At 34.6% G+C, this 12,688-nt stretch overlaps 1 pseudogene; it reads left to right on the top strand.

Moving 5' to 3' along the window:
- The first annotated feature begins 9,066 nt into the window (after positions 1–9,066).
- Positions 9,067–10,229, top strand: LOC141549827 (lysocardiolipin acyltransferase 1 pseudogene; annotated as a pseudogene).
- The last annotated feature ends 2,459 nt before the right edge of the window (positions 10,230–12,688 follow it).

Below are 12,688 nucleotides of genomic sequence, written 5' to 3'. Positions count from 1 at the left end.
CATATTTACCAAGTAAATCTTCTTGAAGATTGGATGCAAGAAACTGCTTAATTGAAAAGTAATTTCCCATCATAAAAGTTGTGTATGGAATATAGTATCTTTTACTATGTTATTATTTCTTTTCACTGGTAGAGGCAGGTTACTCATAAAATGGGATTGATTCATTACAGATAAAAGTTCTATATTGCTGGACTCACATTCTAGGCTGTCAAATATATTACTGATATAGCTATGTAATATTCCATTCCATCTTTCTGCATTTTGCTACTCTTAAAAGCTCTGATTTCTTCCAAGGCAAGAAGTTTCTCCTAAAATAAGACCACGGGAAGAGGTATATAATTGTATACCAAAACTTGATAGTTTTGGTATATTCAATGTAATATCCCTATCCCCATTGAGAAATTACCTATCTCCTACCAGTTGGTGTATTATTCAGTGTTATGACATCTCAGCAAAGATTTTCCTCCTCCCCCTTCCCTCTTTCAACTTTCTCTCCTTTTCCCATCTAACCCATTTTCTAATATTCCTCTCTTATTGCTGAAAGAGTGTAAGATGCAGTTGAAACAATTACATTAATGCCTCAGCTTCCCTCTAGCTTTGATGTACTCTCTCCCAATTTGACTTAGTTCCATGAAATTCACTGGAGATGAATGGAGTGATATGGAATATATTCAGTAGTATCAATCCTCTTTGTTGTTCCAGTTCTGGTCCATTCTTTGTGCTCTCAGTTGGCTTTTTTCTAACAAAGACAATAGAGTGCTTTTGCCATTTTCTTCTTTATTTCATTTTATAGATAAGGAAATGAAGTAAACAGTCCTAAGTGACTTGCACAATGTATCACAGCTGGTCACTAGGAGATGAGTCATCTTTACTTTGGGCTTGGCAGTATCAACTGTGTCACCTAACTTCCCATTCTATTTCTTTACCAGAGCTTGTTCTTGTTCTTTAAATCCTGCTTCAATTTTTATCCCTTTGGTATTTTTATAAATCTCTGTTATTTCATTTGAAATTTAATCATTGGCTTTATATTTTGTTTTATTTTCAAAATCTCTAAATACTGAGCTAATGTGTTTAATTAATTTTGACCCCTTTGGTCATTGTAATTATTTATATTTCTTGTATTTCTATTGATTGGTGTATTTACAAAATGAATAATCAGTTCACTTTTTAAAATGCAGAAATATTTCATATGAATCTTATTGAAGTTGAAATGTTGTTCTGTTTTATTTTTGTTTTAATTTATTATTATACTCAGTTTTGAATAACTATTATTTTGGGTTACATGATTTCCTTTGCTTGGTAGACTATCCAATATCATTGTCTTCTATGGATTTTGATGACTACAGTATATCTCCTACCATTTGAATATATAAATATATATATATATATATATATATATATATATATATATATCCCTTTATAATTGATGGCCTTTTTTCTTCTTACTTGAATAATCTATGGGTATTCAGTGGAACTGTTAAATTTGAGAATTTTTTTTTTTTTTTGACATTTGGAACAGAGAGTTCTTTTGTCTATTTTCTTTGCAAAGTCTTTAAGACACTAAGGAGTGGAAAAGCGTTGCACTGGGAATAGATGAAATGGGAGGGAAAATGGGGCAAATTAGATCACAAGAAAAGCATAAAATTTCTATTACAATAGAGGGAAAGAAGGGAGGAGGATGAGCATTGTCTCAAGATTAATCTCATCAGTTTCGATTCAAAGACAAAACAATATAATTACTCAGGAGGATTATAGAAATGTATCTTATCCTATAAAAAGGCAGGAGGGGAAAAGTAAAAAAAAGGGGGAGAAGTGAATAGAAGAGAAGGAATAAAGGGGGAAGAAAAAAGGGGCAGGGTCAGAGTGCTGGTGTGAGTTAAAAACAAAACACTACTAAGGAGAGAAATGATGGGAAAAAAAAGAACAAAAGTATATTCAGAGGAGAAAATAGGATGGAGGGAAACATAGAGTTAGTAATCATAGCTGTGAATGTGCATGGGATGAACTCTTCCATTAAAAAAAAAAAGGTGCACATAGCAGAATGGGTTTAAAAATAGCATCCTACTGCTCCAAATCATTATTAATCAGAGAAATGCAAATTAAGACAATTCTGAGATACTACTACACTCCTGTCAGATAGGCTAGAATGATAGGAAAAGATAATGCAGAATGTTGGAGGGGATGTGGGAAAACAGGGACACTGATACAAAAGTTAGTGGAATTGTGAATAAATCCAGCCATTCTGGTGAGCAATGTGGAACTATGCTCATAAAGTTATCAAACTGCGCATACCTTTTGACTCAGTAATGTTTCACTGGGCTTATAACTCAAAGAGATATTAAAGAAGGGAAAGGGACTTATATGTGCAAGAATGCTTGTGGCAGCCCTCTTTGTGGTGGCCAGAAACTGGAAACTACGTGGATGCCCATCAATTGGAGAATGGCTTCAAAAATTGTGGTATATGAATATTATGGAATACTATTGTTCTGTAAGAAATGACCAACAGGATGATTTCAGAAAGACCTGGAGAGATTTACATGAACTGATGCTGAGTGAAATGAGCAGGACCAGGAGATCATTGTATACTTCAACAACAATACTATATGATGATCAATTCTGATGGTCGTGGCCCTCTTCAACAATGAGATGAAACAAATCAGTTCCAATAGAGCAGTAATGAACTGAACTAGCTATACCCAGCAAAAGAACTCTAGGAAATGATTATGAACCACTACATAGAATTCCCAGTCTCTCTAATTTTGTCCACCTACATTTTGGATTTCCTTCACAGTCTAATTGTACACTATTTCAAAGTCCAATTCTTTTTATACAGCAAAACAACTATTTGAACATGTATACATATATTGTATTTAATTTATACTTTAACATATTTACCATGCATTGGTCAACCTGCCATCTGTGGGGGGAGGGAGAGGAAAAATTGGAACAGAAAGTTTGGCAATTGTCAATGCTGTAAAATTACTCATGCACATATCTGGTAAATAAAAACTATTAAAATATAAAAAAAATAGCATCCTACAATAAGTTGTTTGCAAGAAACACTTTCTAAGGAGAGAGGTACATACACAATAAGGGTAAAAAGCTGGAGTAGAATTTATTATGTGTCAGCTGAAGCAAAAATAAATAGCAGGGGTAGAAATTATGGTGTCATATAAAGCAAAGGTAAAAATAGATCTAATTAAAAAAGAAAGGAAAATACATCTTTTTTAAAAGATACTAAGATGTTGGAGAATAGACAAATATTTGCCTGAGCTCTTTCTGGAATCCCTCATTATCAATACCAGATCAAGATTTTAATTGGTTTTTGGAGTGACAGAACACACAAATATATAAAGCATAGCAAATTTCCAGCAAAAGATATTTTGGAAGAACTTCAGAAAAGATTGATCTCAAGTGGTCATTGGGGGATATGGCCCAGTATAGGCCCAGGAAAGGGAGGCCCAGGGCAGAGATGCCTCCCTGCTAGGGGATTCTAGTGGCAATGTTAGTTCTGGTTCAGAAGCCTATGGCTCAACAGACTTATTGTGTTATCTCCAATGAAACCTGAGAAGGTAAATTGTAAGCCCCTGCAGCCCAACATAACAAGAAAGACTTGGTCACTCTCACTCAGCACAGGAAGGAAGCCAACAGCATTGGCCCAAGGGCAGTATAAAACCCTGATACTTATAGAGGAAACTAATGACAACCTTTCCTTTGTCCTATGAACAGAACTCAACCTGCAAAAATGAACAAAATATAAAAAATAATTCTGATCATAGATAACTATCATGGAGACAGTGAAGAACAAACCTCAAACCCTGAGGATGTTTTGCCTGTTGATGAAAAGTCAAAAGGTAATATGAGTTGATCTCCAAGTCAAAAGACTCTCTTTGAAATTTTCAAAAAGAATTTTAAAAGATAGAAGAAAAATGGGGAAAGAAAAAAGAGCTTTGCAGGAGAGTTTGGAAAAAACACAGAAATTATGTGAAAAAAAAAAAAAAAACAACTCCTTAAAAATAGATTTTACAAAACGAAAAAAGAAAATATTTCCTTAAAAAAAGAAAACTGGTGAAATAACTCCCCCCAAAATAGAATTGGTTAAATGGGGAAAAAAAAGTCTAAGGAAGAATAAAACTCGTAAGTTCAATTGGTCAAATGCAAAAGAAGGTTAAAAAACAACAACAAAAAAAAACTAACTGAAGAAAATAATTCACTAAAATTGGACAAATGGGAGTGAAAGCCTTAGAGACACATAATCAGTTAAACAAAACCAAACAAAAAATTGAAAAAATAGAAGAATATATAAAATACCTCATTAAAAAAAAAACCTAATCTGGACAAATTGATCCAGAAGAGAAAAGCTAAGCATTATTATATTAGCTAAAAACCATTATTAAAAAAAGGAGCAACCAGTGAGTAAAATAATCATTGAAAAAATCCACTGATCATCTTCTGAAAGACCACAAGTGAAAATTCCAAGGAATATTTTAGCTAAATTCCAGAATTGTCACATCAAGAAGAACATATTACAAGCAGCTAGAAAGAAATAATCCAAATATTGAGAAGCCGCAATTAATATTACCCAGAACCTAACAGATTCCACTTTAAAAGATCAAAGAGCCTAGAATATGATATTCTGGAAGGAAAAAGAGTTTGAATTACAGCCAAGAATCAACTACCTGGCAAAATTGTTATTTTTTAGGGAAAAAGGCAATCATTCAATGAAATAGGGAATTTGCAAATATTTTTAATGAAAAGACCAGAGTTGTACAAAATTTTTTTTCTTCAAATACATAATTCAACAGAAGTATAAAAAGGTAAAAAGGGGGGCATTTTTTCCCCAAGGTTAAAATGTTTACACCCTTATAAAGGTTGAAATGATATGTTTAACTCTTGAGAACTATGTTTTTGTTAGGGGATATATTTCTTTTATTTTATTTTTCATTGCATTTTAAAATTTTTAACACATATTGCTTTATGAATCATGTTGGAAGAGAAAAATCAGAGCAAAAGGGAAAAACTATGAGATTAAAAAAAATAAGTGAGCATAGAATGTCTTTATTTACATTAGTTTCTTTAGTTCTTTTTCTGGATGCAGATGGCATTTTCTGTCCCAAATCTTCTGGAAGTTTTTTTCAGATCACTGAAGTATTGGGAAGGAAAAAGTCTTTCATAGTAGATCATTGCACATTCTTGGTATTATTATGTACAATGTATTCTTGGTGGCGCTTATTTCACTTAGTATCAATTCATGTAAATTTTTCTAGCCTTTTCTAAAAATAGTTTGTTCGTTATTTTTTATAGAATAATAAAATTCCATTGCCTTTATATAGCACAACTTCTGCAGTCACATTTGATTGCCCAATTGATGGGCATCCACTTCCTTTCCAATTCTTTGTTACCACAAAAAGAGCTGCTACATTTTTGCACATGTAGGTTCTTTTCCCTCCTTTATGATTTTCTTGGGATACAGACCTAATCAAAAAATATTCCCAAATTTATAACCCTTTGGGCATAGTTCCAAATTGCTCTCCAGAATGGTTAGATCATTTCATAATTCCACCAACAAGGCATTGGTATCCCAGTTTTCCCATATCACCTTCAGCATTTATCATTGTTTTTTTCCTGTCATCTTAGCCAATCTGAGAGGTGTGTAGTGGGACCTCAGAGTGATTTTAATTTGCATTTCTCTAATTAATAGTGATTTAGGACATTTTTTCATATAAGTATAAATGACTTTAATTTCCTCATCTGAAAATTGTTTGTTCTTATCCTTTGATCAATTATCATTTGGGGAATGACTTATTCTAATAAATTTGACACAGTTTATTATATGTTTTAGAAGTTAAGGGTATATTTATAGAGTATAAGTATAATTTGACTTTATTGTGATCATATAAAAATGAGAATAGGGGTGGAAAAGGGATTTTATTAGAAGAGAAAAGGAGAGATAAAAAATGGTAAATCACATCACGTGAAGTGGCAAAAATGACCTATTATAGGTGAAGGAATGAAGGAAGGGTAATGCATATTTTTTTGAACCTTAATCTCATCAGATTTATCTCAAAGAGAGAATATCAGATGCAGTTACTTTGACTTACTGGGCTAGCTCCTCTGAAGGGCTCAGACTAACTCCTAGTCAGGATAAGCAAAAGTCTTTGCCCCACTTTATGGGCACCAAATTGTAAAGTTTTGTTGTCTCTCAATTATAATCCTTCTCTGGGAGGAGATCTGTAAAATCTTTTCCTCTGTGTGCAGGTTTCTTGGGAGCTCTGAATCTCCTCTAGCTCTTGCCCTTCCCCAAATCAGACTGGTCTCCTTTCAGCCTGTCTGGCAAAAACTCTATCCCAGAGTCGATTCTCTCAGAACCAATGTTGCCCTTCTTTTATCCTCCCAGAGAATAAGTATGTGAGAACTCAGCAGGTTGTGGGGAAATACTTCCAACAATGAACTTGCTCCTAATGTGTAAACTCCCTTTAAAGGCCTAATCCAAAGGTCTGAGCCAGAGAATTGTCATGTCAACCTGACTTCTCACTTTGTCATTGTCCAGACAACCTGAGTTCTCACCTTGTTATCCTAACAGAAACTTGTCTCACCCTACAGGGAAGTAGGAAGGAAAAGGGGCAAGGAAAGCGGGAGACTAATAGAAGGGAGAACAGAAGTAGAAGGGGAAAGGGATAATAAAGTAAGGAGGGATTGTAAAAGGAGAGCACAGATTGAGATAGGTAAGCAAAAGACTGGTGAAGAGGAAAATGGGGAATGAAAAAGACAGCGGAAAAATAAGATGGCATGAAATATAAAGTTATTATTTTTAAATGTCAAAGTGAATGGGAAGAACTCTCCCATAAATCAGAAGCCAAAAGCAGACTGTATTAAAAGCCACAATCCTACAGTATATTGTTTAAAAGAAACATATTTAAAGCCGAGTAATACATACAGAGTAAAAGAGCAGAATTTATTATGCTTCAGTTGAAGTAAAAAAAACAAAACAAAAAAAAAATGGGGGTAGCAATTCTTATCTCAGATCAAGCCAAAGCAAAAATAGATCTAATTAAAGGAGATAAGGAAGGACACTATTTTTTTTTTGCTAAATAGTAACAGGCATCAAGTGGTGTATCACCCAAATTCCTAGAGAAATTAAGAGAAGTTAAAGCTGCATAAAGAAAAAGAGAGCAAAACTATGATAGTGAGGCATCTCAAACTCACTCTATTGTACTAGAGAAATTGAACCACACAATAAACAAGAAAGAAGTTAAGGATGTAAATCACATTTTAGAATAGTTAGGTAGTTCAGATCTTTGGTGAAAACTGAATGGGGGCATAAAATAATACTCTTCTTTCCCCCCAATGGTACATGAAATCTACACAAAAATTGACTGTGTATGAGCACATAAAAACATCAAAATCAAATCCAGAAAGGCAGAAATAGTAAATGTCTCTTTTCCAGATCATGATGCAATAAAACTTACTATAATGTTCTGTTGTCTCCAGAAACTGCCCATGGCTCTCTGGGAGGAGATCTGCTGTCTCAACTCAGTCTCTTGGCCAGATTCTTCTTCCTATAGAGCAGCCAACTCTGACCTAGAGTAGACTCTCCCTCCCTTGCTCAATGTAGCTTCTTTTATTCTCCCAGAGAATGGGCGTGGAATAACTCAGGGGCTTCTGGGAAAAAATACTTCAGCCAATGAACTTGCTCCTCTTAAGCATGCAGGCTCCTCCCCAGAAGTTCAAAGGGGTAAAACTTCCCTTAAAGGCTAGAACTAGAGAATTGTTAAATACTGACTTAGCATTTAGTAAGAACCTAACATCTCCCCCTTTCTTTTGATTTAGAACATAGGGTGGTCATGACCTTGAAACATAAATCCATCAATATGGGAGGCAATACACAAAATTACATAGATTACATAAACACATAGTAACATAGTAACATAGTAACATAATACATGCTAGAAGTATGTAACAAATAAAATGATCAAATAATCACAAATTGAGAATTTACAAATGTCCATAAGTCCATTGTCCATTAGTCTTATTTTGTGTTAAGAAATCCAATGATTCCTGCTCCTTTAACAGTCTTCTTATTAGCCATACTCTTTCAGTGTCAGATGTTCTTAGATTTTCCCCTTTGTTTTGAGGTCTTTCTCTATTTCTGTCTCTCGGATTGGACAAGGCAAATACAACTCGTTGCCACCCATCTGATTCCTTCTCCTTCTGAAGAAATACAAGCAAACCCTCTCCCCCAAGCAGTTAACCTATCTGGTCCCTTCCATTCACCACTTTCTGGGTCTCTCTACATCACCTTGTGATTATCTAAGGACAGTGGAGCTGCTTGCACTGGACACTGCCCTTCTGGTGGGTTATAAAACCAGTCTGCTGGAGCCAGTGCATCTTTGTCAAAAATTAGAAAATTAATGGTATAGGGAACTAAATTTAGAAGTTCCCTAGGGCTGCCTGTGGCTCCCCCTTTCTTTTGTTTTTTGGAGGAGTGTCTTAATGCCTCTGTTTCTTCTCTCTATTATTGCCTGACCTTGTGGATTAAAAGGTATTCCAGTGGTGTGTAAAATCTTAAACTGCACACAAAAATATGCAAAATGTTTAGAACTATATGCAGGACCATTATCTATTTTTATTTCTTGTGGCACACCCATAATTGCAAATGCTTGGATAAGGAATTCAGTGACCACTCGGGCTGTCTTTTTTGTTGTTGGCACTGCAAAAGTGAATCCTGAAAAGGTATCTACTACCACATGGATGAAAGACCGAAGACTAAAAGATTTATACTGGGTCACATCCATTTGCCAGATTTCATTGGGTCTCAAACCATGAGGATTCTTCCATGGAGGGAGTGTAGGAGCATGGAAAAGAAGGTAAGCTGTACAGCTTTTTACTATGCTCCTAGCTTCCTCTCTTGTTATTCCAAATTGTAAATGTAAAGCTCGAGCAGCCTGATGATATTTAGAATGAGATTCCCAGGCCCAGGAACTCTAATTTAGCACAGCCTCAGGCACTGAATAACAGGTGAAATAGGTGTTGAGGTGCTGGTCGTGACATCACCTGCTCAGAGCCATGTTGTCATTGAAGGGGATATACTTTATGATTGAACTCTTTTTGGGAAGCTTTTTTGGAAATATTTTCATGTTGGCTCCTTGTTTACCTTTGATGTTTATAAAGCCATCCTTTTATCGCTGGATCAACAATCGCCTTGTAGCAACCTGGCTCACACTTCCAGTGGCTTTGCTGGAGACCATGTTTCGTGTAAAAGTGATCATAACAGGTGATAATTTTGTTTCTGGGGAGAGAAGTGATATTATTATGAATCACCGGACAGGAATGGATTGGATGTTTCTGTGGAATTGCCTAATGCGATATAGCTATCTCAGATTAGAAAAAAATCTGCCTCAAATCGAGTCTCAAAAGTATTCCTGGTTTTGGTTGGGCAATGCAGGCTGCTGCCTATATCTTCATTCATAGAAGGTGGAAGGATGATAAGAGTCACTTTGAAAATATGATAAATTATTTTTGTGATATTCAGGAACCACTTCAACTCCTCATATTCCCAGAAGGGACTGATCTCACAGAAAACAGAAGGCTAAAAGCAATGAGTTTGCTGAAAAGAATGGACTTGAGAAATATGAATATGTCTTATATCCAAGAACTACAGACTTTACTTTTGTAGTGGAGTGCCTAAGAGAAGTTAAGAACCCTGATGCCATCCATGATGTCACTGTCGCATATCCTCATAACATTCCTCAGACAGAGAAGCACCTCATAAATGGAAACTCCCCCAAAGAGATCCACTTTCACATCAGTATATATCCAGTAGAAACACTACCAGACTCCAAGAAGGGACTGCAAGTCTGGTGCCACAAACAATGGCAAGAGAAAGAAGAGTGACTCAGTATGTTCTATGAAGGTCAGAAGAATTTGGATTCACAGGGAAGAGTGTTATTCCACCTTGCAAATCAGAATTCAGGGTACAAATGATCAAACTGTTTTCTATCCTATATCAGACCTTCTTCCCACCTACTATGTGTCTTCTTACATATTGCTACAGCATTGTTTTGTGGTATTTTTTTTTTTTTATCACAATTGTCTTTCTTGTGCTACAAGAGAAAATATTTGGTGGACTAGAAGTCATTGAACTTGCATGTTACCTATTCTTATGCAAACGACGAGTAGATGGCAAGAAAAAGATTGAGAACAATAGGATTCACAGACCAGAAACTTGAGGGATTAAAAAAAAAAAAAAAAAGTTCTACACACAGCCTTTGTAAACTGAGAACATTTTTTTTTTTTGCATGAAAATGCAAAAACCTAACAACTTACATATCATAAAGAACCAGGGGAAAATAGACCAAAAGTTAACTGAAAAAAAAAAAATAACAATCTAATCCTAAAGAATGAGTGGTTGAACAACAAATCATAGATACAATTGATAATTTCAACCAAGAAAATGGCACTAATGGCACATCATAACAAAATTTATTGGATGCAACCAAGATAATTATTAGGGGAAATTATCAATTTCTAGATGTTTATTTGCATAAAATAGAGAAAGAGAATATCAATGAATTTAGCATGCAACAAAAAAGTTAGAAAAAGAGAAAACTAACCCCCCCAATTAAATATAAAATTTGAAATTCTGAAAATAAAGGGGTAGAATAATAAAATTGAAAATAAGAAAACTATTAAATTAATAAATAAAACTAGGAGTTGTTTTTTTGAAAAAAAAACAAAATAAATAAAACAATTAATTTGATTTAAAAAATTGAAAAAAAATCAAATTGGAGGGATCATAATTGAAAAGGGAAAACTTTCCATCAATGAAGAAGAAACTAAAGCAATAATTAAGATCTACTATGCCCAACTGTATGTCAATAAATCTGATAATCTAAGTGAAATGGATCAATGCTGATTAGATGGCCTTGATTAGCAGAGTAGGAAATACATTACTTAAATAATCAAAATTTTATAATAGAAATTGAACAAGTTAATAATCGACTTCCTAAGAAAAGATCATGAGTTATATGGATTTATAAGTGAATTCTACCAAATGTTTAAAGAATAATAATTCCACTTAGGGAAAGAAAGAGCCCTACCAAATTCCTTTTATGACACAGATATGGTACTGATACCTAAACTAGTTAGGGTCACAACAGAAAAAGAAATTATAGACCAATTTTCCTAATGAATATTGATGAAAAATCTTTTTTCCTATTTTTTTTCATTTTTTGAAGCTCTTTATTTTCAAAATAAATATGAAATGTATAGGTAGTTTTCAACATTTGCCCTTACAAAACCTTGTATTACTTTTTTTTTCTCTATTTTATTTTTATTTTTTTTTTTCAGAGATCAAAAAAAGGGAAAAGGACTCACATGTGCAAAAAAGTGAAACTGGAAACTGAGTGGAAACCCATCACTGCTGAAGAAAACCATGTTCATCAGAATTGATCATTGTATAATCTTGCTGTTGCACCAAGTGGCACAATGCAGAGATATATTATTTTGGAGTTAGGGGATATGAATATTTGCTCTGGTACTTACTATGTATGTGATATTTTGGGAAATCATTTAACCTCACTTGTTACTGTCCAGTTTCTGAATTTTAGTCCCTAAATTCACTCTTCTGAAAATTATTCAGCTATAATCCAACTGATGGGTTTCCACTAGGTTTCCAGTTTCACATTTTTGCACATGTGAGTCCTTTTCCCTTTTTTTGATCTCTTTGGTATAAAGGCCCAGGAGAGGCACTGTATATAAAGATCAGTAGTACTTTGGGCATAGTTCCATATTTATGCAAAGACTAGCTTGTAGATTTATACTGCTTCTAAAAGATTGTTGGTTTTTTACTGTAGCTAGTGCTATTCCTTCACCATTTATTTGGGGATGGGACTAGCCATTGAACAGTGAATTTTCCAATACCAGACGAGGCTGAGAAATCTTCAATTTTCAGATTCAGTGATAAATCCACCAAAGTGGAAAAGGAAAGTAAGAATGCAAAATTTATAAGGGGAAAAATTAAAGCTAATAAAAGATCTCCAGATTTAAAAAAGATCAGATACATTAATCGACAGGACTTAAAATCAAAAGAGAAGAAAGAATATAGTTTTTCTAGTTAGTTGGTTAACTTTTTTCATCTTCTTGTTTTTCTTGTGTATTTTTAATTTTTAAAAAAGTTTTTGCTCAATGTCTCTCACTCAATTATTAATTTCTTTTTTTGACTTCCATCAGTTCTCTCTGGGCAGGGAGTCATTTACCATTACTCTTTGGGATAGAACTTTTATTTTTTTTTTTTTTTAACTAAAGTGTCCTCCTCTGAAAATGAATCCCAGGCTTCCCTGTTCTCATATGTTTCAGTGGTGGGTTCTTTCTTCTTTACTAGTTCATTAAAAAAAAAGAGAGAGAGAGATATTAGTGTAAGCAACTTGAATCAGTGGATTCTGGGTATCTTACCTTAACCTTCCCTTCAGCTCTCCACTCTGACCAGAAACCCCAAACCAAGAGCTCCACCCTTATGCAAGTGCTCCCAGCCAGTAGCATCCCTGCCTCACTGTTTCTCCACTCACTGGGTGCTGGTTCCTTCTCATCCAAGGCCTCATCTCAGCAGCACAGCTGGGCCTGGCATTCCCAATCAGAAGAGGTTCTCTTGGTCTTCCCAGACTCAAATCCCAACTCAACAAACAATCTG

This window comes from Sminthopsis crassicaudata, chromosome 1, assembly GCF_048593235.1.
Source record: "Sminthopsis crassicaudata isolate SCR6 chromosome 1, ASM4859323v1, whole genome shotgun sequence".
NCBI lineage: Eukaryota > Metazoa > Chordata > Mammalia > Dasyuromorphia > Dasyuridae > Sminthopsis > Sminthopsis crassicaudata.
Note: the sequence above shows the minus strand (reverse complement) of the source record. Positions and strands in the feature narration are given on the sequence as shown.